This window comes from Notolepis coatsorum, assembly GCF_963971535.1.
Source record: "Notolepis coatsorum genome assembly, chromosome: 10".
Lineage (NCBI taxonomy): Eukaryota > Metazoa > Chordata > Actinopteri > Aulopiformes > Paralepididae > Notolepis > Notolepis coatsorum.
The window spans coordinates 62,798,878-62,826,695 of record NC_140174.1 but is presented as its reverse complement, the minus strand read 5'-3'; positions in this window follow the sequence as shown (position 1 = coordinate 62,826,695).

Genomic DNA, 27,818 nt, shown 5'->3' with positions numbered 1-27,818 from the left:
CACACACACACACACACACACACACACACACACACACACACACACACACACACACACACACACACACACACACACACACACACACACACACACACACAGAAACACTCACACACATAGATACACAGTAAAACACATATACAGAAGTATGTTCACAGAAAAAAACATACAATCAGAAATACACATTGGAAAAGACAAAGAGACAGAGAAACACATAGAAACAGAAACACAAACGAAGGTTATTCTATAACCCTACCCTAGTTATATGAGTAATAGCGAGCACTTTGCTCTATTGGAACTGTCCCTTTAATCATAACCTAAATGAAAGCTTTCACCTCGTGTACCCGCCCACCTGCCTGACCACTCCCACATCCGCTCCTATAAAGCGGGGTCATGGCCATACAACAGCTCCTTCCCTAGTCTTTCACCGCCGAAACGGAAGACCGTGGGGTCCTCAGTGAGTCTCTCAGTGAGTCTCGCTATTACTCATATAACTAGGGTTATAGAATAACCTTCGTTATATTTCGTTATAGCTTACGCTTTGCTCTATTCGAACACAAGAGCTGAGCAGAGCGTAAGCCCTACAGATGCACCCGCTGAGGTCCCCTACAACCATCAGAACCGGGGAGGATCCGGGCCCCCCCGCCCTCCCACCGCCCATCCTGGTGGACCGGGATCTACACAGGGATGCATAGAGGAGTTGACAGAAGCAGCCTCCCCGACAGCCCCCTCCCATCCCCGGTTTAACAGGGAGGGAGGGGTGAAACAAATGGAGAAGGACCAACCCCCTAACACCGTGCAAAAAGGTACAACACAGTATGGACCAATGCATGCCACTGTTAAGGGCAACTCAAGGTGACATGTATATGACACACACATTCATGACATCAACCCCTGTGACGTCCGGCCCGACCTGGGATTTTCCCCCCGGAAAAGCACAGAGTCCCTCGGGGAACCAGAACCTGTCTTTTCCCCGGCGGACAACGGGTTAAACTGATCCGGTCCGACACATTGGACCACGACTCTCTGAGGAGGAGGCTCTGAAAACTCTGAGGAGGCTCCCTCACTGAGAGGGAGGTTCTGAAACTCAGAGGAGGCTCTGAAACTCCCTGAGGAGGAGGCTCTGAACTCCCTGAGGAGGCAGTTCTGAAACTCAGAGGAGGCTCTGAAACTCCCTGAGGAGGAGGCTCTGAACTCTCTGAGGAGGAGGCTCTGACCCAATATACACTACTGGTAGGGAGCAGAGTAGAAGACAATTCTCCCTACTACATTGCACCACCTATCCTTTACAATGACAGTGGTCTGTAGCACAGGCCCTGTAACTCACGGACATGTATCTTGGCCAATAAGAAAACGTGCTTGTGCTTCAATGGCCTCTGGGAATAAAAACGCGTCAATTCTGCTCATCATGTAAGAGGAGAAGACAGCGATTCTCCCAGAGAGACCACAACGTGAGTAAAAACAATTGAAAAAGGTTCATATAACAATTGGACCAAGACTCTCTGAGGAGGAGACTGAAAACTCTGAGGAGGCTCTCACAATATACACTACTGGTAGGGAGCAGAGTAGAAGACAATTGTCCCTACTACATTGCACCACCTATCCTTTACAATGACAGTGGTCTGTAGCACAGGCCCTGTAACTCACGTACATGTCTCTTGGCCAGCAAGAAAAAGCGCCTGTGACATTTTCAAATGGCCGGGGGAAACCTGTGTCCCACTTATCCTGATTTGGTGTGGGAGACAGGAAAATCCCCCCCCCCCTGTGACGAGAGAGAACGCCCTTGACAGGGAGACTGATAGGTAGAAAGGCACAACCTCTTGGCCAATCAGTTTCGTAAGGATATAACTATATCCGGGAGGGGAGAGGTTTATTTTACCCACCCCCTCACCACCTCACCCCTGATACAACGCCAAAAGAAAGCAGAGCCGTGACACCAGGTGCATGGCTCGCCAGATGAAGCACATACTTACCTGTAGAGTAAAAGCTTTACATCATGCACGCCAGCCACAGTCGTTTGTGTTAAAAAAACTGGCTTTATCCACGGCTCTGGCTTATGTGTGAAAACTTGCCACCCGTTATTTTTATCATTACCCTTAAGCAAAGAAAAAATATCAAGCTAAAGAGAGGGACTCAAGGCCCTTGGTCATATGCCACTATGTACAACTCTGTAGACTAACACCCAGCCAGTTGTGGACTCAAGCCATGTTTCCTAAACGTTACATGAACAGACACACAACTTCTCATCATACAATAAAAAACCCAGTTCACTTTTACTCACGTAAGAAGAACGCTGTTTTTAGGTAGAGAGAAAGACCTAAGCCTTGGCCAAGTGCTAGAACTTACAAGCCTTGCTAAAGCTATACAAAATAGTGACCAACACAATTTTCTAATAAAACTGCACACTCCAAGCAAGAAAACACAACCCCAGCATTTGTAGCCGTGAGTTCACATAGCACACGTCGTATCTCCCAAATGCAGTGAAGTAACACACGTTTTGTTAAACAAAGACATCGTTATTAACCAAAAACATTTGGGAGGGGGAGGAAGGAAGAGTGGGGCAATGTCCTTACCTAACCCCCGGACGCAGGACGAATGGCCGCAACAACAGGCAGGTCCACCACGTTGACGAGGCCTCTTGCTGGCAGGGCCAAAAGCGGCGACGGCTGGAGCCTCGCTCCGGCGCGACGCCCACATCCTGCGGCCAGTCATGGTACAGGTCCGACGACATCTTCTGCCAGAGATGACGCCGTAGTCAGAGTGCTCAGGGTCCGCTACTTCCTCACGGCTAATGCCAATGGACTTAGCACAAGCTAACAGCTAACTCCAGGCTGACTGGTAGTATCAAGCTAACGTTTCTAGCCTTAACGCAGCAGCGAGCTAACGGCTTAGCCTAACAGCTAACTTTTTCCGGCTAGCGATAGCCACCAGCCAACGCAGTAGCAAGCTAAAGCGGCTACTACTGAAGCTGTATAACGTGAGGAATAGCGATACAGGCCAACACTTCAGACAGCCGACTGTCTCTCCTTCTTTTTATCCAAAAGAAAAAAGGGGAGGCAACACACGTCCCTCTCACAGAACGGTGTTACCAGATACAGCGGCATCGGCAGTAAGCCCCCGTTGTACGCGGGCTGCAGACGTCCTGAGCTCGGAGATATTCTCATAATGAAACACCAAGCTCGCATCCTCCGTGCCGGGTGCCCTCGTCTTGAAAAGCTGACTTGAACCCCAGACTCGGAATCACGGCCCCAGGAAAAACAAAGTTAGGCCTAACAAAATTAATAGTTGGTTTCAGGTTGCCGACCGACCCTGCCGATTTAGGTGCGACCCAATATATTTTATGAGTTTTAAAAAATATATATATATAAAAAAAAAAACGATTTTTCTTTTTTTAGAATAAAGTTTCATAGAAATCTTAGTCAAACATTTAGTATTATGGATATTAAACATGCTGGCAGAGTACATGCATCCATGTTGTTGTGAACATTTTAATTAAATAAAGAAATTCCCTATCCATAGTCGCCGTGGGAAAGAATAAAATAAAAAAAAAAATAAAATAAATTCCCTACCTACCCATGGCCAAACTGACAACCAACCTGAAACCAACTATTAATTTTGTTAGGCCCTAAGACCTCTCTGAGGAGGAGCACTGTTTTATCGTGGGGCATCAAACTAGAACCCCCTCCATGCCGCTATGGAGAGGCAACGAAGGGATTCTAGCCTGGAGCCGACCTTACGCAAGCTGCGCAGTTGCGCCCTCACAACTGCACACCTGAGGCCCGCGTCGCAAAACATCACCCGCCCAGAGAGACCGTCAGCTCTCACACAGCCAACATAGTATCCAGCTGCTTGGCCGGAGACAACGCCGGCGGGGGAACTGCTCATTGACGCGCGCCCCAATGCGAATGTTGATGACATTATCCTTTCTTTCCCCCGTAAATTAGTGAGAGAGGGAGAAACAAAAGAAAATGCCAACACAGCTCCTATAACTAAACTAACTAACACTAAACTTAAGCAGTGCTATGACACGGTCTTCTGTGGTGAAAGTAGGGAAGGAGCTGTTGTATGGCCATGACCCTGCTTTATAGGAGTGGATGTGGGAGTTGTTAACATGTAATCTCTTTGCCTGTATACTACTGGCTATACGGTAATCTAGGTTGCCCTCTGGAGGCTGTGAAACGCATGCGCAGTGAGTCTGTGTCGACCACGAGCATGAGGTCCACTGTTCGTTAATGGCTCTGTATTGGTGTTTGCAAGTTGATCAAATAAACCAAGTTAACAGAAGATAAACGTCGTGTTTATTTATAGTAGACTAACATTGGTAGCAGAGGATGGTTAGCAGAAGATGGCTACTGCTAACTACAAAGTTCCACCGAAGTTCGACGAGTCTCGACCATACGAGTGTTGGAAAAATGAGATCGCCATTTGGAAGCTGGTTACTGAACTTGATAAGAAGAAACAAGCCCTCGCCGTTGTCCTGGGGCTGGAAGGAAGGGCAAGGGACATCGCTATGGAAATACCAGCTTTGGACTTGAACACCAACAATGGTATGGACACGCTGCTAGCTAAACTAGATGGCATATTTCTCAAAGAAGAGAGAGACCGCGCATACGATGCATACTCTTTTTTTGACTGTATCAAAAAGGAGAGCTCCATGTCCATGGCGGACTATGTGATTGACTTTGAACAACGTTACAACCGAATGAAAAGGTACGACATGACTCTCCCTGACGCCGTGTTAGCTTTTAAACTTTTAGACACGGCTTGTCTAGACGAGAAAAATAGACAAATGGCGCTGACTGCGTGTACAGATTTAACGTTTGCGGCAATGAAGTCCGCGCTGAAGAGGATCTTTGGGGGGAGAGTGCACGGCGGCACATCAAACGGAATACACGTTAACGATGAAGCGTTATTCACGGAGCAACGCTCACAAGGAAGATTCAGACGTCCAACGACGCAGCAGTTTGGACAAATTGGACAACAAAGGCAAACGTCACAGGGTACCAACCCACTGGATAGGTTCGGTAAGAGATCAAAATGTGCTATATGTCAGAGCACGTTCCATTGGGCTAAAGACTGTCCTCACAAGAGTAGTGAGCAAGTGAAGCTAACTGACGATCGAACAAGGGTAGAGGAATGTGACATCACACTGCTTACTGCTGTACTGTCTGAAACAGAGGTATTCCTAACTGAGTCCTTAGGGACTGCTATCATTGACACTGCATGTACCCGCACTGTGTGTGGAGAAAAATGGTTGGACAGCTTCGTCGCCGATCTCAGTCAAAGTCAAGTGAACCAGATGGTAAAAAGTGAAACTCCAAGCTCCAGACCATTCCGGTTTGGAGATGGAAATATAGTGCATTCTTCCAGAACACTGAAACTGCCTGCCAAAATAGGACTGACAAAATGTCGAGTGGAAACTGAAGTAGTCAAAGCTGATATCCCACTACTTTTGAGTAAGACATCACTGAAAAGGGCAGGAACCATCTTGGACATGGAGAATGATAGCGCTGTGATGTTTAAACAGAATATCCCTCTTGAACTCACCAGTTCAGGACACTACTGTATAGATATCAGAGACAAGGACACAGGAATGAACCAAATTGAGATTAAGGATGAGGTCCTTACAGTCACAGAAAACAGCCAGGATGAAGATGAGGTCCTTACAGTCACAGAAAATATGACCTCAAATGAGAAACACAAAGTTCTACTGAAACTACACAAACAGTTTGGTCACGCCTCTGCAGAAAGACTACAGCGACTCCTCCGTAGTTCGGGAAATAAAGACAAAGATTGTGACACTATTTTACAACAAATAGTACAGGAATGTGACATATGCCAGAGGTACAGCAAGACCAAGCCGAAGCCTGCTGTGGGTTTGCCTCTGGCTTCAGAGTACAATGAAACGGTGGCAGTGGACCTGCACGAGTTGGAACCAAGTTTATGGTATCTCCACGTCATTGACCAGTTTACACGTTTCAGCGCTGGAAGCATTGTGAAAACAAAGAACTCCTCTGTGATAGTGAACTCTCTTCTTCATACATGGATCAGCGTTCATGGCCCGCCACGGAGACTTTACAGTGACAATGGAGGAGAATTCAACAATGCGGAGTTCCGTGACATGGCAGAGAACTTTAACATTGAGACAAAAACCACGGCAGGATACAGCCCCTGGAGCAATGGGCTACTGGAGAGACATAATCAGACCCTCACCGACATCATCCTGAAGGTCAGGCAGGTGGGCGGCGGGTACACGAGGTTAAAGCTTTCATTTAGGTTATGATTAAAGGTACAGTTCCAATAGAGCAAAGCGTAAGCTATAACGAAATATAACTATGAGAGAGAGAGAGAGAGAGAGAGAAAGAGGAACATAGTGTAGATACACACATAGAAACAGACACACACACTATGATAGAGAGAGAGAGAAACACAGATACACACATAGAAACAGAAACAAATTCACACACTTACACACACAGAAAAGCATACACACACACACACACACACACACACACACACACACACACACACACACACACACACACACACACACACACACACACACACACACACACTGTCTCACTCATCAGGTGTTAAACTGTATCACACCCACACCATCCTGTGTGAAGATTAATTTACATAAACCAGTGTATTATTAGTCTGTGTGTGTGTCTGTATTTGTGTCTGTGTTCCCTTGTTGTTGGCAGCTCTGCTATATGCCTAAAATGCAAATGTAATGTCTGAGAAAAGAGACCTGGGCTCAGTCTGGGTAATGTTGGAACCCTAGCCCTATTTCCTACTTAGTGATCGTTGGAGTCCTTTCTCAGCACAATCCAGGCTGTTCTTCATACTGGATCCCCACGGCTCTCGCTATTTAGCCACGAAACAATACAAAGTCAATTATAATTTAATATAACCCTATGTCTGCACTACTTTGAACACATTTGGGACCGGCCACAGACATGTCCGTGTTTCGGATCCAACGGTAGAGGGCCAACCACTGACATGTCCGTGGCAAGGTTGTTTGAGCTTTTATTCCATTTTAATAATCTACTCAATGTCACCGAGCGGCACTGCAGATTTACCCTACTCTTGGAATTCTGAAAAGTGCATTACCGGCCAGATCCTCGTAGGGGCGCTGTCTCGATAATGCAGTGTTCCCTGTGGCAGAACGGTCTTTTATTTTTCTTGACTTTGAATGGAGTTTCCTGTTAGCTGGAATCTATATGTGTAGCATGTAGCATGGAATACCTTTTGCGACGCCAAATTCACTATGCAGTAAAGGAATATATCAGCAAATGGACATATCGATCTACCAGATGGCGATCGATAACTGGGAAATCCTTTTGGGGATCCAACCGGCCCACGGTAAGATCTTTTTCACGTAAATTAGAGGCTATCATACTCAACCAGGCGATCAGTGAATGTGGCTACTGAGGCTAACGCCGTTATTGGTAATCAATCATCAGAAATGACGTCCCCCACCCCCCCCTTTCATGCATTCATGGTGGACCATGAATACCGACAATATGCATTTTGAGTTTTAGCTCTAGCTTCTGTAGTGCCGAAACGCCATTCGATTTAATGTTATTAGCTTAGCAGCCTGTATCTCGCCTTCCAGGAAATATACCAGACCAAATCCCATATAACGCTCATATTCAAGACGCTATAAAATGGGAACGTGTTGATGAAAAAAAATTTATGATATTGTGAGAAAGGGGCAGGACTAGATAAGCATTTGCTTCCTTCTGCTCCTTCTCAAACTAATTTGTTTATCATTTAATGAAGAATGTAAGATTTCCATGCCACCTGGCTCTGTCCACCTGTTCAAGACTTCTGGAATTCCGTCATCAATACACTATCCCGGGTCATGAGCTGCAGCATTCCACTCTCCCCCTCCCTTTGTCTACTTGGGGATACTACTGCTATCAATTTATTAGTCCAGAACACCAAACCCCCACTCGTTTCTCTAGCTGTTGCCAAGAAAACTATCCTCTTAACACTTTAATCGCCAAAAACGCCGTACCACGTCTTTCCCCGCCATGCTCATTCTGCCAAAGACGCCGTACCACATCTTTGATCTGTTTACATCTTTTTTCCATTTTCCCAGTCTGAACTTCACCGCGGAGCTTTTGGACTTGGGTTTGAACCGGAAACTGCATTTCCTCTCAAATTACACTAGGTGGCAGTGCCCCCCTATTTTCTAACACTGTATCCCAATAGAATGATATTGCAGCCTACAATGAAGCTGGTCTTTGATTGGCCAGCATACCTGACCGCAGGTATAAGAGCTTACGCCGTCCCAGAATCAACAAGGTTTTGTTGGGGAGAGAGATAGAGAGAGATAGAGAGATAGAGAGAGAGATTGAGAGAGATATTTACATTGTGATCAGCCTATAGTCGTATAGTTATAGTTTTATACAGTATTAGTAGTAGTATCAGAATAATTGTAAGGTTTCAGCTGTGCTTTAGAAGTACCTAGTCGTGCTAACTAGTAGTACTATTGAATCAATCAGACCAATCAGAGGCCACGCTTCAGGACGCACTAGACGTCGCCGACTGGGGAATGTTCGAGAGGAGCACCAGTGACGTCAGCGAGTTCACAGACGCTGTGGTGTCATTCATAACAACGCTGGCTGATAGTATTGTCTCCACAAAGAAGGCGAGAGTGTTCCCAAACCAGAAACCATGGGTGGACAGTACTATCAGAGCAGCCCTGAACTCTCGCACCACTGCTTATAACCGGGGCAGAGAGTCAGGAAACATGGAAGAGTACAAGACAACAGTCTACACTCTGCGCAAGGCTGTTAAACTTGCTAAGAGGACGTATGCCGACAAGATGGAGGCACAAATGGCACAGAATGACACAAGAGGCTTATGGCAGGGACTGAGGGCTATAACTGATTACAAAGTCAGCGCCCCCTCAATGGGGAGCGACGACGCCTCCCTTGCGGACAAGCTCAACACCTTCTACGCGCGGTTTGGTGCAAACAGTGGCACTGCTAGCCCAACGGCTAGTGACTGGTCACTGGTGCGCCGGCTGTTGTAGAGGGGGGGGGGGGGGGGGGGCATCCGCGGGGGGGGCGGGGACGCTCTCTCATTGACGGTACACAGTGTGAGAAGAGCATTTATGCAGGTGAACACCAGGAAGGCTGCTGGCCCAGATGGTATAACAGGACGCATACTTAAGTCCTGTGCCAACCAGCTTGCCCCGGTGTTCACCGCCATATTTAATCGATCCCTGGCGGAGTCAGTGGTCCCTGCCTGCTTCAAGATGTCTACCATCATCCCTGTACCGAAGAAAAACTCCCCAACATGTCCAAATTACTACAGACCGGTGGCACTCACCTCTGTGGTCATGAAATGTTTCGAGAGGCTGGTCAAGGACCACATTTGTGCCTCCCTCCTCAGTGATATGGACCCTATGCAATTTGCATACAGGACAAACCGGTCCACTGACGACGCGGTCTCCCAGGTACTGCACAGCACCCTCTCCCACCTTGACCGTCAGAAGGGGGGCTATGTGAGACTGTTGTTCATTGACTACAGCTCAGCGTTCAACACCATAGTCCCCACCAGACTGGTGGACAAGCTGATCGAGCTGGGTCTGAGCTCCGCCCTGAGCGCCTGGGTACTGGACTTTCTGAGTGAAAGACCCCAGGCGGTCAGGGTGGGGGGTCAGACCTCCAACACCATCACCCTGAGCATCGGGTCCCCCCAGGGCTGTGTTCTAAGCCCCCTGCTGTACTCACTCTACACACACGATTGTGTGGCCAAGTTCAGCTCCAACTCCATAGTGAAGTTCGCAGACGACACGGTGGTGGTGGGACTGATCTCGGACAACGACGAGAAGGCCTACCGGGAGGAGGTTGAGGTACTGGAACGCTGGTGCCAGGACAACAGCCTGCTCCTGAACATTGGTAAAACCAAGGAGCTGATTGTGGATTATAGGAGAGGACAGCAGGAGACACACACACCACTGATGATTAACGGGGCTACCGTGGACAGGGTGAGCAGCTTAAAGTACCTGGGGGTCCACATCTCAGAGGATCTGACATGGTCAACACACATAGACACAGTAGTAAAGAAGGCGAAACAGCGCCTCTACCACCTGAGACAGTTAAGGAAGTTCAGAGTATCGGGGAAGATACTCCAGTCCTTCTACTCAGGAGCTGTAGAGAGCATCTTGACCGGAAACATCACTGCCTGGTATGGAAACAGCACGGCACAGGACAAGAAGGCCCTACAGAGAGTGGTGCGCTCAGCCGAGCGTACCACGGGTATTGCGCTACCTCCCCTGCAGGTTCTATACAACAAGAGGTGCAAATCCAGAGCCTGCAGGATAATGAAAGACCCCCACCACCCCAATAACAGCCTGTTCCAACTGCTGAGGTCAGGCAGACGCCTGCGAACCCCAGCTACTAGGACAGAGAGGCTTAGGCTCAGCTTCTTCCCCCAGGCCATCAGAGCCTTGAACAATGAACATTGAGTGCCACAGAACACTGAACTATCCACACACAAGCACACATGAGCACACACACGACACGCACGCTGTGCACGCTCACACACTAGCAGCCACTTTAACACTTTAACATGAGTGGGCACACACTCATGCCGCACACACGCACACTTATGGCCAAAAGGAAAGGCCACTTTAAATTAGTATAACAACAGGAACAGTGTATTGCACTACTAAAGCTACCTAGCATGTCCTCTATGCTCTGTAAATAACTATGTACAGATACCGAGATGTCACACCATGTTACCTGTTACCTGTTTATTGCACAATGTTTTTTTTTTTTATTGGATTCTATATATGTTGTACCACTGTAATGCACATCGTTGCGGGCAAGACCACCCGCATTTCATTGTATACTTGTATGCCGTGACAAATAAAACTCTTGACTTGACTTGATTGTGAGGGATTAGTGGTAGTCTAGTTAGTATATTGTAGTAGTAATAGTAGTTTGGTCAGTTAGTTGTTCCATTTAGATTATTATTTCAGTATGAGGAAACGTAGTGTAGGTAAGAAACGTGGGGACAGGCCGACGGAGGATCGGTTTGTTCAAACCAAGTTGGCGTTTGGACCCGTTGCAACGACCGGGCCGTTGGTAGCTCCGACCGGGCAGCGCCGTGAGACCGTCGCTGGGCCCAGCGCCGTGTCTCGCCCTGGGACCGGGAGCGTATCTCCCCGTCGCAGTTCGAGGAAGAGGAAGGTGGCTGTGCAGACAGTGTCTTCTTCAGACTCATCGAACAGCGATTCAACTGTTCATGAATCGGACTGCAGCGCCGATTGGAAACCACCAGGTAAGGTCGTGTTGATGTGATTGTGTGTGTGAAACGTGTATATTTGATAATGCTTTACCTAACGCTAATGGATTCATTGTATACTGTACTGTCCATGTGAATATGTAACGCTAGTTCGCCAACCAACGCCGGTATGTATTGATTATAGATCAGGAGTCCTCCTCCGACGACCTTGATCTTGGTAGGAGATATAACCATGGTAAGTGTACAGCACATTTTGATGCATGTTCATATTTATTTCATAAGTGTATATTCGCCGACCAACGTTATAATTTATTTATTATAGACTCTGATTCATCTCACGACGAGGGCCTTGGTGGTGGTCGCGGAGATCAGGGTAAGTGGAGAGCTCATTTTGACGAATGCAATGTGAATATTGTGTATATACATACAGGTTCAAATCGATGAAGTATACTATTATTGGAGATTAGATCGTCCTATAGGCCTTGATTTACATGTGGTCACTACTACTACTACATGTGCTCTGCATCTATATGGGGGGAGGTCATGGCCTTGTTGTACATCAATAGAATGCATCACTTTGAAGTACATCAAAGAGAATACAGGTTCAAATCGATGAATTCGTGGAGAATTGTTACAACTCAAACAGCTAAATTATTGGAGATTATATTCAGTGTAATTCCAAGTTCTTTTGTATTTTTTAAATTAGTTCTAAATCAACATGTGCTTCAGCCATCTGTGTGTGGGGAGGTCATGACTGCATCACTTTGAAGTACAAGGGCTTTGAAGTACAAGTTTTTACAAGGGTGTGTGTGTGTGTGTGTGAGATCTGGAACAAGTGACATCACAGTTGTGTGAGCCATGTTGCTTCATTATCTGTGTAATTGGGGCCTCAGCATGCCCCCCTGACATGCTGTAATCAGACGTCACCCAGTTGTCTTTGCAAAAAGTGTGTGTGTGTGTGTGTGTCTAGTATTACAGCTAACACCCCTGATGTATTTGTGGTAAATGAACACCTTAGGGAGGTGTCCATTCTTGAGGTTGGCTGTACTTTTGATTACAGCTTAGTAGAAGAAGCCATACCAACAGCTGCAGCAGACCATCTCACAGCTAGGCTACATATGTAAACTCCTAGTTTCAAAGACAGCTGATTTATTTTCTGTGCATTACAGGATCCGATACCGACTCAGCGCCAGGTGGTGGTACACCCACCTACTTGGGTATGTACTAACTGCATTCATGTATGTAAATGTATTACTATTGTGTTTTATGAGACTTACTTACTGAATGAATTCAATTCAATTCAGAGCAGAGAGTGACACAGAGACTGACAATGGGGCCACACGACATAGCATCACAGTCTACTCCTGCAGGTGATTGTACATAAAATATAACACATAATGCTATATATATATATATATATCATGTAAATAAAAGGACAATACATTGCCCTATTGTAATGTATTACATCATGTGATTCTAGAACTGGATGATAGTCAGGACATTCCGGAACCCGTTGCAGGGCGGAATCGCACATCTAAGAGCGGTAAGTTGGCCTCACTCTGCACACCACTTCCAGCTCTGACCTCTGACCCCCACACCACGTCCAGCTCTGACATCTGAACCCCACACACACTCACTCATTCACTCACACACAGTTTGTAACTACGTGGTATATGAATTTTGTCTACAGTAGGGGTGTTATGATAATTGTATATTTGTATAATTGACAGGTCGTGGCGTACGACGCGGAGGGAAGAGCAGGTCGGCGAGCCGTCAGGACCAGGAGAATGCCTGGTCTCGTGAGGGCTGGGTGCCTCGTAGGATCCCCTTCACATCCCAACCGGGGCTGCTCCAGGACGCCGCAGCACTGAATTCGCACCGGCCTGCAAAATGGCTAGATCTTTTCCTGACAGATGACTTTCTCAACGCCATTGTTGCCCAGACCAACCTCTACGCGGAACAGTTCATTGCCCGGCTGGATCCCACGCTAACCAGTAGCAGGGCACTGGTTTGGAAGGCCCTCACATTGAAGGAGCTGAAGCAGTTCCTTGGACTGATCTTCCTGAGCAGTGTCCTTTGGAAGCCTCGCGTGGACATGTTTTGGACCACGGATGAGCTGATGTTCACACCGTTCTACTCTACACCATGTCACGCAACCGTTATGAGTTGATCTGGCGCTTCCTCCACTTTGCAGACAACACATCCCTAGATGTGAGAGACAAACTATGTAAGGTACGCCCTGTAGTCGACCATGTCAACATGAGGTGCAAGGAACTGTACCAGCCCAAACGTGAGCTCGCCATTGACGAGGGGATGATGGCATGGCGAGGCCGCCTGGCTTTCCGTGTCTACAACCCCAACAAGCCAACCCGGTATGGCATCAAGTCATACTTCCTGTGCGAATCACGCACAGGATATTGCTTCGCCTTCAAGCCATATTGCCGGGATGGCGCGAACCTGGGGGACACGGTCGTCGGTCTGCTTGACTCTGTATCACACAAAGAAGGATTTTTCTAAATAGTTTCTTTATTAGTTGTCATACAGAAGTACAGACTACTTCTAAATAATCCGGCACACAGAAGTACAGAGTACTTCTAAATAATCCATCATTGTGTGATACAGACAGAACCATGTGTACCACTCCGGTAGATAGTATAGCTAGCTGAGAGTAGTATAGTATAGTATAGTGTATGGGTAGCACTGTTTTCTGTACAAGACAAATGCGTTGAACACATGTATTTGGGCCACGGTTGTAGATATTGCATAGGCATGTTTGGACCACTTGCAGATGAGACGTTATGTTAGTGATCTAGCTGTGTCAACTCCATTCATCATTTGCATTGTGTGTGTATATAGTTTTTTTTTTTATTTATCTTTTTCCCCCCTCATTTTTACCGTTTGCACAGAACCAATGGTTGCTGACAGTCACCCAGTTTATAAAAGTATATACTGTAGGTAACGTACCACACTTTTCTAATGCAGTCCATTGGCCTCTTATTTATATACTTTGGAAGCCTGTATTGGATATTTTTTGGTCCACAGATCATCTGGCGCTTCATCCATTTATCAATGGACAATGCAGTCATCGATGCGAGAGACCAACTGTAAGATACGCCCTGTAGTTGATCATGTGACGTGCCTGTACTGTGAATGTTACCAGCAAACTTCTAAATGGTTGGTTCTCACCCAGTGTTCACTTTTTATAAGGTATCGTGTTGGTAAATTACCATAATCCTATACTGTGAATGTTACCAGCAAACTTCTAAATGCACAGAAACAATGGTTGGTTCTCATCCAGTGTTCACTTTTTATAAGGTATTGCGTTGGTAAATTACCATAATCCTATACTGTGAATGTTACCAGCACACTTCTAAATGCACAGAAACAATGGTTGGTTCTCATCCAGTGTTCACTTTTGATAAGGTATTGTGTTGGTAAATTACCATAATTGTATACTGTGAATGTTACCAGCATATGTGTCTAATGCACAGCAACAATGGTTGGTACTGATGACTGTCACCCAGTTTATTGAACATATTGTGAAATAAAAATGTCTTCACTTCATCAAAGTTTCAAGTTTTCTGCATTGTAAAGTATTCTGTATTTTATAATAATGTTTTCTGGACCTACACCAGTAGTTATAACTTACTTGTTCGTTAGCGCCAGGCATGGTGGTTGATAAGGTAGTAGTATTTCCAGGTGAACTAATTGATATATTATCAATACAAGATATTATTACTTTATGAATGTGTTTATCATGTATGGACGAATAAATTGGAAAACAGGTGGGTACAGAGCAACACAGTGTCTACAACACAGGAGCAGATTATGCACAGTACATGAATGAGAAACAGTCGAAATGGTTTTTATTTAGTTTATTGCATGCACATGATCTGTAATACCTGATCGGTACAATATCTACTAACCTGATCAATACAATATATTCCCACCTGATCGATATAATAGTATTACTGCAGTCAGTCAGTCAGTCAGTCAGTCAGTCAGTCAGTCAGTCAGTCAGTCAGTCAGTCAGTCAGTCAGTCAGTCAGTCAGTCAGTCAGTCAGCAGTCAGTCAGTCAGTCAGTCAGTCAGTCAGTCAGTCAGTCAGTCAGTCAGTCAGTCAGTCAGTCAGTCAGTCAGTCAGTCAGTCAGTCAGTCAGTCAGTCAGTCAGTCAGTCAGTCAGTCAGTCAGTCAGTCAGTCAGTCAGTCAGTCAGTCAGTCAGTCAGTCAGTCAGTCAGTCAGTCAGTCAGTCAGTCAGTCAGTCAGTCAGTCAGTCAGTCAGTCAGTCAGTCAGTCAGTCAGTCAGTCAGTCAGTCAGTCAGTCAGTCAGTCAGTCAGTCAGTCAGTCAGTCAGTCAGTCAGTCAGTCAGTCAGTCAGTCAGTCAGTCAGTCAGTCAGTCAGTCAGTCAGTCAGTCAGTCAGTCAGTCAGTCAGTCAGTCAGTCAGTCAGTCAGTCAGTCAGTCAGTCAGTCAGTCAGTCAGTCAGTCAGTCAGTCAGTCAGTCAGTCAGTCAGTCAGTCAGTCAGTCAGTCAGTCAGTCAGTCAGTCAGTCAGTCAGTCAGTCAGTCAGTCAGTCAGTCAGTCAGTCAGTCAGTCAGTCAGTCAGTCAGTCAGTCAGTCAGTCAGTCAGTCAGTCAGTCAGTCAGTCAGTCAGTCAGTCAGTCAGTCAGTCAGTCAGTCAGTCAGTCAGTCAGTCAGTCAGTCAGTCAGTCAGTCAGTCAGTCAGTCAGTCAGTCAGTCAGTCAGTCAGTCAGTCAGTCAGTCAGTCAGTCAGTCAGTCAGTCAGTCAGTCAGTCAGTCAGTCAGTCAGTCAGTCAGTCAGTCAGTCAGTCAGTCAGTCAGTCAGTCAGTCAGTCAGTCAGTCAGTCAGTCAGTCAGTCAGTCAGTCAGTCAGTCAGTCAGTCAGTCAGTCAGTCAGTCAGTCAGTCAGTCAGTCAGTCAGTCAGTCAGTCAGTCAGTCAGTCAGTCAGTCAGTCAGTCAGTCAGTCAGTCAGTCAGTCAGTCAGTCAGTCAGTCAGTCAGTCAGTCAGTCAGTCAGTCAGTCAGTCAGTCAGTCAGTCAGTCAGTCAGTCAGTCAGTCAGTCAGTCAGTCAGTCAGTCAGTCAGTCAGTCAGTCAGTCAGTCAGTCAGTCAGTCAGTCAGTCAGTCAGTCAGTCAGTCAGTCAGTCAGTCAGTCAGTCAGTCAGTCAGTCAGTCAGTCAGTCAGTCAGTCAGTCAGTCAGTCAGTCAGTCAGTCAGTCAGTCAGTCAGTCAGTCAGTCAGTCAGTCAGTCAGTCAGTCAGTCAGTCAGTCAGTCAGTCAGTCAGTCAGTCAGTCAGTCAGTCAGTCAGTCAGTCAGTCAGTCAGTCAGTCAGTCAGTCAGTCAGTCAGTCAGTCAGTCAGTCAGTCAGTCAGTCAGTCAGTCAGTCAGTCAGTCAGTCAGTCAGTCAGTCAGTCAGTCAGTCAGTCAGTCAGTCAGTCAGTCAGTCAGTCAGTCAGTCAGTCAGTCAGTCAGTCAGTCAGTCAGTCAGTCAGTCAGTCAGTCAGTCAGTCAGTCAGTCAGTCAGTCAGTCAGTCAGTCAGTCAGTCAGTCAGTCAGTCAGTCAGTCAGTCAGTCAGTCAGTCAGTCAGTCAGTCAGTCAGTCAGTCAGTCAGTCAGTCAGTCAGTCAGTCAGTCAGTCAGTCAGTCAGTCAGTCAGTCAGTCAGTCAGTCAGTCAGTCAGTCAGTCAGTCAGTCAGTCAGTCAGTCAGTCAGTCAGTCAGTCAGTCAGTCAGTCAGTCAGTCAGTCAGTCAGTCAGTCAGTCAGTCAGTCAGTCAGTCAGTCAGTCAGTCAGTCAGTCAGTCAGTCAGTCAGTCAGTCAGTCAGTCAGTCAGTCAGTCAGTCAGTCAGTCAGTCAGTCAGTCAGTCAGTCAGTCAGTCAGTCAGTCAGTCAGTCAGTCAGTCAGTCAGTCAGTCAGTCAGTCAGTCAGTCAGTCAGTCAGTCAGTCAGTCAGTCAGTCAGTCAGTCAGTCAGTCAGTCAGTCAGTCAGTCAGTCAGTCAGTCAGTCAGTCAGTCAGTCAGTCAGTCAGTCAGTCAGTCAGTCAGTCAGTCAGTCAGTCAGTCAGTCAGTCAGTCAGTCAGTCAGTCAGTCAGTCAGTCAGTCAGTCAGTCAGTCAGTCAGTCAGTCAGTCAGTCAGTCAGTCAGTCAGTCAGTCAGTCAGTCAGTCAGTCAGTCAGTCAGTCAGTCAGTCAGTCAGTCAGTCAGTCAGTCAGTCAGTCAGTCAGTCAGTCAGTCAGTCAGTCAGTCAGTCAGTCAGTCAGTCAGTCAGTCAGTCAGTCAGTCAGTCAGTCAGTCAGTCAGTCAGTCAGTCAGTCAGTCAGTCAGTCAGTCAGTCAGTCAGTCAGTCAGTCAGTCAGTCAGTCAGTCAGTCAGTCAGTCAGTCAGTCAGTCAGTCAGTCAGTCAGTCAGTCAGTCAGTCAGTCAGTCAGTCAGTCAGTCAGTCAGTCAGTCAGTCAGTCAGTCAGTCAGTCAGTCAGTCAGTCAGTCAGTCAGTCAGTCAGTCAGTCAGTCAGTCAGTCAGTCAGTCAGTCAGTCAGTCAGTCAGTCAGTCAGTCAGTCAGTCAGTCAGTCAGTCAGTCAGTCAGTCAGTCAGTCAGTCAGTCAGTCAGTCAGTCAGTCAGTCAGTCAGTCAGTCAGTCAGTCAGTCAGTCAGTCAGTCAGTCAGTCAGTCAGTCAGTCAGTCAGTCAGTCAGTCAGTCAGTCAGTCAGTCAGTCAGTCAGTCAGTCAGTCAGTCAGTCAGTCAGTCAGTCAGTCAGTCAGTCAGTCAGTCAGTCAGTCAGTCAGTCAGTCAGTCAGTCAGTCAGTCAGTCAGTCAGTCAGTCAGTCAGTCAGTCAGTCAGTCAGTCAGTCAGTCAGTCAGTCAGTCAGTCAGTCAGTCAGTCAGTCAGTCAGTCAGTCAGTCAGTCAGTCAGTCAGTCAGTCAGTCAGTCAGTCAGTCAGTCAGTCAGTCAGTCAGTCAGTCAGTCAGTCAGTCAGTCAGTCAGTCAGTCAGTCAGTCAGTCAGTCAGTCAGTCAGTCAGTCAGTCAGTCAGTCAGTCAGTCAGTCAGTCAGTCAGTCAGTCAGTCAGTCAGTCAGTCAGTCAGTCAGTCAGTCAGTCAGTCAGTCAGTCAGTCAGTCAGTCAGTCAGTCAGTCAGTCAGTCAGTCAGTCAGTCAGTCAGTCAGTCAGTCAAGTCAGTCAAAATTGCTTTATAACACGTTCGGTAACTATTATCACCCCCCCCCCCCGCCCATGTTGGTGCAGTATTGTCTCGTCTGTTTCAAGCAGCATCAACGAGGAATTGCGCAGCTCGCATAAAAAGGGCTGTAACTTTTTTTTCTAGGAAAATCCGCCTGGATTTCCCCCTCTATTTGCCTTTTTTAACTTGTAATTGTCAATGAACGAAGACATGCAGAAACAAACGGTTTTTTCATAGTGTACATCAACTCGTCGTCGTCAAATGAGCCAAACCATTTCCCCATAGTTATAATATAAAATATAGAAATAGCTCCGCTAAGATCATGAGATATCGCCAAAATCGCCCAGAAATCCTGGCCAGGGGCTGTCATTTCCGGATTTCTGGCTGGCGACCAAAGTGTTAAACTGGAAGACAAGAAAAAATGTGAATACTGGGCAATGGTTGGGCCTTCTCTCAAATTACATATCACAGTAAACAATCTCAACCGTGGATCACATCGAAGTCTCACAATTTAATAACATCTGGGAATTGCTTGTGGATAATCTAGGCTCCTAATCATAGGAGATTGACCTGTGAGCCATCCACTCCATAACCCACCCTTCTCTCAATCCCCCTCCTCACCCGCTACTTTACTTACTCCCCTATCTGCCCCCCCCTTTCCCCTGTCATGTGTATTCATTGTTGTCCTTCATTGTCCTTAGTTGTAATTTGTTTGTCAATGTCTAGTCTGAGTCCCCCCCCTCCGAGAGGGCAATGAAATATATTTTTTAAATATTTTTCTTATTTTACTACACTTTTTATTTAATTTTGTACTGTGAATAGTTAAACGTATAATAAATAATAAAGTTGTCCCCCAAAGAGGGGGGGGGGGGGTGGAGTGCCCTCAAAAAAGGGCTAAAAAAAAAAAAAAAAAAAAAATGTAAGATTTCATTTTAAATTTGTTTCTTTAGTTTATAATTTTATTGTGTTTTTATATGGTTGATTGTTCGAGATCAAATAAACTCAACTCAACCAGTCACAAAGTCAATGGGGCCACGCTCCAGTCACAAAGTCAATGGGGCCACGCTCCAGTCACAAAGTCAATGGGGACACGCTCCAGTCACAATGTCAATGGGGCCACGCTCCAGTCTGCACAAGCCCTGAAATAAACCCTGAAGCCCTACTTTGGGTGCACTGTGGAATATTATGTACCAGAAGTGTGGCCCCATTGGCTTTGCATTAGAACACTGGCTCCATTCACCCCAATAGGACATGTAGAGGTTTTGGACGAATGTGCCTTCTTTTTTCCTCTGTACCATAGAATTCGAGATAAATATTGAACCGTCTCTTACAAGTCGAAGGTTTTCTGACCAGTTTGACTATAAATTGACGTTCATTCCAACCTGTCGAATCCAGTGGAAGACAAGTTTGTTAAAGTCCCGCCCCTTTTAGGAGACGACTTCTGATAATGATTCAGAAACCTCTAGGATTAACTTAGAAAATGATTCTCGCTGTGTTTAGTTGTATATTGTAAATGTATCTGCATTTCTTTGTACGTGTGTGTGTGTGTGTGTGTGTGTGTGTGTGTGTGTGTGTGTGCGCGTGCATGTGTGTGCGTGCATGTGTGTATGCATGCATGCGTGTGTGCATGTGTGTGTCTGTGTGACGTGTACAGTATGTGGGCCAAATCTCTATTCAAGGGGATGTGGGACTGAACTAGCTAATTTTTACTCTGAGACTAAAATAACTGTTTGACGTCACTGAAAGAGCCTGCAGCTTGTGTGTGTGTGTGTGTGAGTGTGTGAGTGTGTGAGTGAGTGAGTGAGTGAGTGAGAGAGAGAGTGAGTGTGTGAGTACTAGTGATTGTCGTGGTGGATATGTTGGTGCAATGGTTCTCAAACTGTGGGGCACGCCCCGCTTGGGGGTCTGGGCGTACTGAAGGGGGGAGTGGGTGGATGGTAGAGAAAAGATGTTGTTCCCTCATATAGCTCTATGATTGTTCCACTTGTCTGGTGGAATGCTGGCACAGCATTGATGCAGTGTGGAGAGAAGTCTTCCTAGCCGAGACGACCAGTGGAACAAGAAAATTTGAGCAGAACGAAATATATTCAGATCAGATTTAAATACAATGTGTTGCACACAAGAGCTGTAAACAAACATTGTTGCTAGGTTGCGGTTACATCCACAGACCTTCCTCTGGCCTCTTTCTGGAAAAGAGCTGTCTCTCCGAGGGCTTGGATCACCCACACCTGAACTCCATGTGATCATTAGTGGAGCTGTATGTTGTTCCTCAGAACCATTGCTCTTTGCCATTTGGCCACTAAGCAGTTGGTTGGTCTGGTGCAGCTGTTGTTGAGATTGTTGCTATTGTTGAAACTCTGTGGTCGGGATCCAATAAGAATGGATTGCGCGGTGGAAATTGCACCCTAAACTGCGCACGGTTTGCGCCCGGTATCTGCTCCGTCTTTGCGAGCTATCTACTAAGGACATTGCACGGATGAGATACCCGCGTAGACACGCCCATTATGTGTGGAGTTTGCTCCTGATCTGCTCCAGCGCATTTGGCTCGCGGAGCAGTCTGCACTCCTGACAGCGCTGTTGGCAGATATCAGGAAGGGGAAAAATAAGCCCGAAATGAGGCATAGACATAATGTATTTCTCACCATTAGTATTCCGTTATTTTCGTATTGTATTTCGTTTACTTCTTAATGTATAGAGCTTGCTTAATTTGTATTTTCATGACACATTGCGTCCTGTGTTTTTGTCACTATCTTTCGTCATTGCATATGCTTGTAATGTCCTATTCCAATTACATTTGTCACTTATAATTGTACTATATTCTATTGTGCTATATTATTTAATTTAGTTTATATCCCATTTAATTGTATTCAATCTCCTTATTAAGTTGTAAAGCCCTGGCCTATATTTGATTTCATAACTATATTATATTCCATTGTGCGTAACTTAATAATAATAATAATATCTTACATTTATATAGCACCTTTCAGGAGACCCAAGGCGCTTAGTAGCTAAGGGAGGGGGACAGGGAACAACGTAACAACAAAATAATAATCAAAAGGATAGAAAGAAAGAAAATGAAAGAAAAAAGGGGAAATCAGAGTCATTTACAAATTTGGTGAAAAGGTGGGGTTTGAGTTGGGATTTGAAGGAGTGCAGGTATGTAGCACTACGGATGTTTGGAGGGAGTGAGTTCCAGAGGGTGGGTGCGGCCACAGAGAAGGCTCTGGAACCAACAGTCCGCATGTTGGTGGTGGGGATGGAGAGGTGACCGGAGTCAGAGGACCGCAGCCTCCGGGGCGGGATGTAGGGATGGAGGAGGTCCGCTAGGTACCGGGGGGCAAGGGAGTGAAGGGCTTTGTAGGTGATGAGGAGGATCTTGAAATTGATGCAGGACTTGACTGGAAGCCAGTGGAACTTAGTTCATATTTCATTTAATGCATTGTATTATCTGTCTGTTAATGTGTGTCCGTATAATGTCGTACCGAAAACGACCAAAGCAAATTCCTTATGTGAAAACTACTTGGCAAGAAACACCTTTCTGATTGCTCCTGATTTGATACAGCGCTGTGGCCTCACGGAGCAGGTGACTGCAATTGCCCCTGATAATGGTAACGAGCGCAGAGCGACAGCCCGGCCGACCAACGACCCAAATCCCAGGGTCGCTACAGTATAAATACTGCCCATGCAACCGTATGCATGTCCTCTTTCTTAGGACAATGGCAGATGAGAAATAGAAATGTAAAATACGCTTCTCTGATCGCAAGTTGGAGGTCCTGACGGAAGAGGTCCAAACACATCTTGCCCAACTGAATGGCAAGAACATGACACCTGCAGCCAGGAAACACATTTGGCATCTCATATCCGAGTCTGTGAGCGCCGTTGGGATATCCCAACTGCGCTCAGACTGGGATAGGAGATGGCAAATGTGTTGCTTGGCTGCAGGTGTCGTGTTCTTGTTCAGTTGGGCAAGATGTGTTTGGACCTCATCCGTCAGGACCTCCAAGTCGTGATCCAGATGCCAAATGTATTTTGTTTATTCCATATTGTATTTTGTTTATTTCGTCATTGCATTTGTTTGTCATCCACGAATCAAATATTTTTAGCAGACCTGTCCATATTGCAGAATATTTATACCGAATTTAGGCACTGAAGATATTTTATAATTGACGAATATTTTGAGTGAGCAAGTTGTATTTAATGTTTAGTTAGGATAATAGAACCTGCATTATCATATACTCCAGATTAAACGTTTCATTGGCCTGCTTCCAGCGTTATTCTGGAGCATAAGTGTGCTGTGGTACAATTGGAACGTGAGTGCAGTCAATAATGATAAACGTATTTATATAGCACCTTTCATACACGGATTGCAGTTCAAAGTGCTTTATATAATGAATACATAATAAAACAAGTAGCAAATAAAAGTTGCATCATGATTCAAAATCAATCAATCAATAACGCAGACAACATTGGGAAAGCCGACAACGTTAAATAACAATATTTAAATAATAAATACGATTGCATGGGATCTCTGGGTGGCTGTAACGTTCTGGGTTTCTGTCCTCTTTCAGGACTGGAAACTCTACCGCCTTTCTGGAGTACTTCACCCTGTTCTATGTATTGCACTGATTGACTGTCACCTCTGGTTTGCTGTCACTACACTGATTGACTGTCACCTCTGGTTTGCTGTCACTAATTGCTGTGTGTGGTATGTCAGGAATGTGGCTATATAGTCATCTCTGGTTCTCTGTCTCTTTGTCGGATCTTCAAACAGGACATGCGTGCAGTCGGCCACAGGACAAGTGCTGGAACCTCTTGTCGCTGTTATTATGATTTAGTTATCTTCCTTTAGTATTTCCTCAGTTGACGCCTGGCGTCTGTTTGTTATCATTACAGTATCCTTGCTCTGGTGATTCTTAATAAAAAGAACACACATTTCGAGAAGAGCAACCACATCTCCGTCTCCTTCTTCCTTCTACAATTGGAACTCAATTCCTACCTTGAACCGTAACAGGTGGCTGGCTCAATATCATCCTTGATTTCATCCAGAGTGATATTCTCCTTCGAAATATTCTTTTCACGGTCACGCCTGGCATTACGATGCCTGCGTCTGGCAACAATTACTGCTGCCATGATCACCTGTGACGCTGGCAGTTTAAGTTTAAGTTTAAGTTTATTTGCAAAAGGGACAGTGCATATTAATCAACATTAAAATGTAAATACGCCAGAATTAGCCAGAAGGCTAGATTTCATCTGTAGTCCCTGGCCAATATGTTAAAAAAGGCATCAACCTAAAGTGATAAAAAGGTTACATAACATACATCAAATAGGCCTAATAGGCCTACATAAAATACAAATCATCATCCAGCGACGCGGAAGGGGGGGTGCTGAGGGTGCTGCAGCACCCCCACCTGTTGGCAGGGAGTTGTAACTGCAAGGCCAACATTTTGACACATCAATAAAAAACGTTTCTTTTTTGAGTTAGGATTTTACTGTAAGCAGTCTAAAACATGTTTTTTTTTTAAATGGTTGAAATACACCCTCTGTTTTTTTGTATGATATTTTCTGTGTATCTGATTCTGACCTGACACATAAATGCAGCACACACACATTGCATGACGTGGATTGGGCGCGAAGGATCACAGTTGAGGTTGAACACAACAGTAATGGGTAACTTACTACTTGCGTCTCAAAACATTTAAAAAAAAATAATATTATGATTTTTTTAATGACCCCAAAGCAAAATGGATATACGGTATTTTTCCAAGGCATATAAACAAAGTAATTTAGAAGCTGCACCGGGCTGCCCCTGGGCATACGGATCACCTAAGGACATGATGAGAGTCAGAGTTCATCAAATTGTGGAAACTTTTTAGAGCTACTGTATGTACAATGAGTCACATCACATCCAAAACTGGCTAAGAACAACAATGCGCCAGGAGAGTCTGCTTCACATTGAAAGTGATCTCACAGACAAAGTTAAAGCAGAAAAGATCATTGATGCCAAGATGAAACATCGCATTTTGCTGCATTAAAGTAAGACAATGGTTAATCTATTATTGGATGCCTTCATTTGAACACTTAATTTGCACTATATATTAAATGAGTGGGGCTCGCCTCGCATAGCCTAGTGGGTGTGTGTATTGACAAAAAAGGAAAACATTTGCCTGCTGCGCGCCACATTGCCTCCCCTCACGCTCAGCTACCCCGCTGCCTATGACGTTATTATATGACTTATCTCCGCACCCCCAACTCTGACTGACTTCCCGCGTCCCTGTCATCATCACAATATCCCAAAGTCAAGGTAGACTGCGCTCTCAGTATCTGACACTGGGTGCTGAAATCCCAAGGATTATGAGGAAAAAAGCCAAACGCCGGACCAGCACTCTCAGATTTGAATCTTTTTTAATGGCAGCCTATAATACAGACATGTTTTGGAACAGGTGTTCCATCTTCAGTGTTAATAGGCTAGCAGTGATAGCTTGTAAAAATGTGAGCTATATACCATGTGGGCAGGAAGTGACATCATAGAGGTGAGCTTGGGAATGCTAGTCAACTTTGACCTCCAGAGTAAGGACTTAATAATGTTGAAAACAAATATAAACCAGAAACTTAGAAAGCCAATAGCAAACACAAAATTCTATAAGCAAAGAACAACAGAAGGAAAACTTTTCACCATTCATAAAAATAATAATAATAGTAATGATAATATAATCATGATAATAAAAGTAAAAGTAAAAAAAGTCACTTATAGGAAACAGGATAACAAATTTTTTTCATTAATTCCCTTTGGTACAGTACCATTAATCAAATGAATATAGTAACCTGTCTCCCCCTCTAGAGGGCATTGTAGACTAAAGAGTCCCATAAACAAGTAAGATTGCATTAGGAGAAAAAGAGAGCTACGGTAGAAACGTTCACCCTTAAAGTGGAAATGAAGCAGTGCGATAAATACATATTCATAGCATCACATTAGTATTTAGATAAGCCACAGAAGAAATCACGTTATAAAAATAAGCAGTTTCTAAGAAAAAACGATTTGTTGTGTGCATTTCTGAAGCATTTAGCATTATGGGCGCGGTTATTTTGTTGCTGACGTCATGGAGCTTGTTTGGTGTATACACTGCTGGTTAGTTGCCTATAGTGAATGGGTCAGTCGGTAAATAAAATGTTGCCTACAAAACAACGGGACGGCGGTGGTTCTGTTTGTATTGCTCCTGGCTGTTCAAACTAATTTTACCATGTGAGAGAGAGGAAAGTTGGTTAATTTCCACAAACTACCAGTGAAAAAAACAGTGTTGTTGGCATGTTGGCTCAGGCTGGCTGCACTCAGGCGGCGTGATCAGCCTGTTGGACAGGGAAGGAGGATCTGCAGCGAACACTTCATTGCCTCGGATTATGTTGTTGGGGGTGGAAGGTTTGTCCAGAAGACCACTAATCAGCTGAAGCCTGATGCGGTTCCCTCGGTCTTCGACAGACAGACCGGCGTTAGCTCTCGGGAGCGATCGCTAGCTAGTTGGCACCAGCCGGGGACCGGCGTTAGCAACCGGGAGCGTCGCGGAGCATTCAGCCTGCTGGCTACCTAGATCCACTTCAACCAGCGTCGCGGAGCATTCAGCCTGCTGGCTACACAGCTTGTCGGTGTGCTAATAGCCTCGGCAAGCTAACGGTAGCTGGCTACACAGCTTGTCGGTGTGCTAATAGCCTCTGCAAGCTAACGGTAGCTGGCTACACAGCTTGTCGGTGTGCTGGAGCCTCTGCAAGCTAACGGTAGCTGGCTCCAGGCTATTAGCACATCGACAAGCTGCTGGAGCTCCCGACGCTCGGCTGGTTGAAGTGGATCTAGGTAGCCAGCAGGCTGAATGCTCCGCGACGCTCCCGGTTGCTAACGCCGGTCCCCGGCTGGTGCCAACTAGCTAGCGATCGCTCCCGAGAGCTAACGCCGGTCTGTCTGTCGAAGACCGAGGGAACCGCATCAGGCTTCAGCTGATTAGTGGTCTTCTGGACAAACCTTCCACCCCCAACAACATAATCCGAGGCAATGAAGTGTTCGCTGCAGATCCTCCTTCCCTGTCCAACAGGCTGGTCGCGCCGCCTGAGTGCAGCCAGCCTGAGCCAACATGCCAACAACACTGTTTTTTTCACTGGTAGTTTGTGGAAATTAACCAACTTTCCTCTCTCTCACATGGTAAAATTAGTTTGAACAGCCAGGAGCAATACAAACAGAACCACAGCGGTCCCGTTGTTTTGTAGGCAACATTTTATTTACCGACTGACCCATTCACTATAGGCAACTAACCAGCAGTGTATACACCAAACAAGCTTCATGACGTCAGCCATGACGTCAGCAACAAAATGGCGGCGCCCATGTTGAAAACAGGGATATTATATTTGATTTTTCAGACAAATAAGATAGATTTCACATTTGATTATAGAACCCTGTCTTACACAAGGTACACAACAAACAAACTAGGATCACATTGCTCACTGCTTCATTTCCACTTTAAGCAAGGACATTGTGGTGCTAATCACTCAAATATGCATCTGCAATGTTACCAATGTTAGTAATGGTGTATATCTCCGGGACCGATGAACTTTTCTTGTTTACTCCTCCGTGTCTTCCTTTGGCCCATCTCACCGGTCATGGTGGAAGGGGGCCGTCTGGAAACATCGTCTGTCTACGGAGGGAGTATTGCGGAGACATCTCTTTCCTAGGTCGGTCTCTGGGCTGCCCAGTAGGCCTGCAGGAGTGCAGGAGGCACCATGTGTGTAGATAGTCTTGTTCATCTCTTCGTCTCTAGCATCTCTTATGCCGCTCGATGTCTTGCCTTGGCGATAAGCAGGCCCATCATCACAATATACACATTTTAACAAAAATACACATATAAAACAGAATAAAGGTGAATTGCATACACACACAGTTAATTAATTTAGCTGTGGGTGCAGCTCTGGTGTTCTTTAACGGCAGTGACGCTGGCATGATGCCTCTTTATAGCACTTAGGGATTTGCGCTTATTTAACACCATGTCTGTGAAGACGGTAGGTGCGTAGCATTAACCTCTTAAGCCAGACGAGTTTCACCCTGGCAAAAATAATAAAGCTACTGTACATACAGTAGATTTCATTATCTGTTCTTATGCACGCCTGGTGATACTAAATCCAAATTTTACTTGGGCATTTGAAATATAAGATTTGGCACAATCCATATTTGTGCAAATTGGCTATAATAAGGTAATTTATAAGCCTGCTATTCTATATTCTATAATAATATTTCAAATAGCATTGCTCCGGATGGGATAATTCAGTACTGTATCTACAAAACCTTCTGTTTAATCATCTTCCCTTTATTCA